Source organism: Saprolegnia parasitica (assembly GCF_000151545.1).
Source record: "Saprolegnia parasitica CBS 223.65 unplaced genomic scaffold supercont2.131, whole genome shotgun sequence".
NCBI lineage: Eukaryota > Oomycota > Saprolegniomycetes > Saprolegniales > Saprolegniaceae > Saprolegnia > Saprolegnia parasitica.
The window spans coordinates 8008-9978 of record NW_012156525.1 but is presented as its reverse complement, the minus strand read 5'-3'; positions in this window follow the sequence as shown (position 1 = coordinate 9978).

Genomic DNA, 1971 nt, shown 5'->3' with positions numbered 1-1971 from the left:
CCTTGCAGTCGACGGCTTCGGACGAGAGACCGACGTGGACCTGCGAGACCTTGGCGGCGCCAACGAGAGCGAGGCCAGCGAGGCTGAGAAGAAGCTGCATGGTGCGCGATGTCGAGCAAGTTGAAAAGTGAGCAGCTCCGTCGCGAGGGTTTTGGCGCCTGTCGGTCGTCCGTCGTGCGGCTGGGGACCTCCATGTCGCATGGCATCTGTTCCGAAACCAGACGTGGGACAGATGTTGCATGAAACGGCAAGATTCGCGTGTGGACCACACCAGATTTTCAAACGTCTGCAATCGAATCTTCCGCCAGAAAAACAAGTACCAGATGTGGTGGCACTTGCAAACAGTGCTCCACGCCACGTCTTTTTTACATGTTGAGTAGATTGGCTTGAAGAGTGGGAAATGCGCGCACGCTGAGTGAGCCCAATGCACGCTAACACTGTAGAGCTATTTCGCACGACGCTGAGGCAACTTCCCGCTGCCGCGCTCGCGATGCGGGCAGCCACTATCGCAAGACTGCACATCCGGCACTTGGCTCGTCGCGCTGTGGTGCCATCGCTTGACGCGTCGCTGGTCGCTCTCCGCGACGACCCTTGGTGTGCACGCTACCTGGTCCCTCGCACATTCTCGAACCACGACCACTAACGCTTCTCGCTGACGCACCGGCCAGGCCTCACGAGCGCATTGCGAAGTCCACCATATCTTTATAATTGCATGTAATATAACTCAGTTAACATTGTGCTAACGTTAGTAGAGCTTTTCAACCGGTGTACTACCATGTAGTACATGTACTGGTACATATGTACCACTTGTGCAAAGTGGACACCATCTCGGGTCGCGGCGTCCGCTGACCGCTTCGTGTGTGTCAGGCTTGTGTACCGCACTCGTATGGCTTGTGGCCGCTTAACCTGCGTCGCTGCAGTGAGCCCATAGCTCGTGCCTGCGCAACTCGGTTGCATACTCGTCAAGCACGGTGGTCTCACGCTATAGGTTTTGCGGACCGGCAACGAAAGCTTGCGCTGCTTGGGACATGGACCCTGGTGCGTTCAAGACGTCGATTAGCGCAGGCTTTTGACCTAAGAAACTTGTTGGAGCTCGGAGCACTGGATGACGGAAATGCTCTTCCCGTCATCGGGTGCATATTATCGATAGACTGTACTACCAAAGAAGGAATTCAAGAGGGCCAAAGTGTATCCCAGCGGCAACCTGACGCCGACGTCATGCCCAGGGCAACCGGATGCGTAAATTGTTCAACAAAACTTAATGCCTGGTTGGCGGTGCACCCGTTCCCTTGGTACCCTGGTGGTGCTGTTCCCGACTTGGATTCGGCATTGGTGGCATACGGTGCCGAATCTTAAAGTGTTTTCTACATATGTTTGAAATATCAAGCCGCATCGTAGTGTTTGATACAAGGACCTTCGTGGCGGCTGCCGTCGCCGTAGTCTTCTGAGAAGCATCATCGAGCGCTACAGTAGTCTTCTCTTTCCATTTTTCTGCAATCCCACAACACTGTGCTCGCAGGAAATGCAAGAGAGACTAAACACCGTGGTCGTACCTCAGTGTATAAAACCTCTGTGCATAAAAAATGGTTTAAAACTATTCTGCCGAATCCGCCGCATTCGAAAGATCCCAGCCAGCCGAACGAGCGCTCGGCACCATGCAGCCCAGTCCGGTCGCGTCGTCGCGCGCCGCCGAGGAGCGCAGACCCGTGCGAAGCCTTTACAAGGAGGCCATGCGGCTGCTCGAGTTCCCAAAAGGCGCCTCGGTCGTGCGTGTCCTCACGGCCAAAGAGGAAGTCTACCTCCGGCGCCTGGTAGCATGGGACGTCTCGCGCCTCGTGAGCGCAACAGCGCCGACAATGATCCTCACGCCGAGCAGCATACCCTTCAACACAGCGGCTTTTTGACAGTTTTTGTCAACGCGGCGCTCGTGCCGCGTCTCGAGACGGCGCTCCGCCCCCGCCGGCGCCTTTT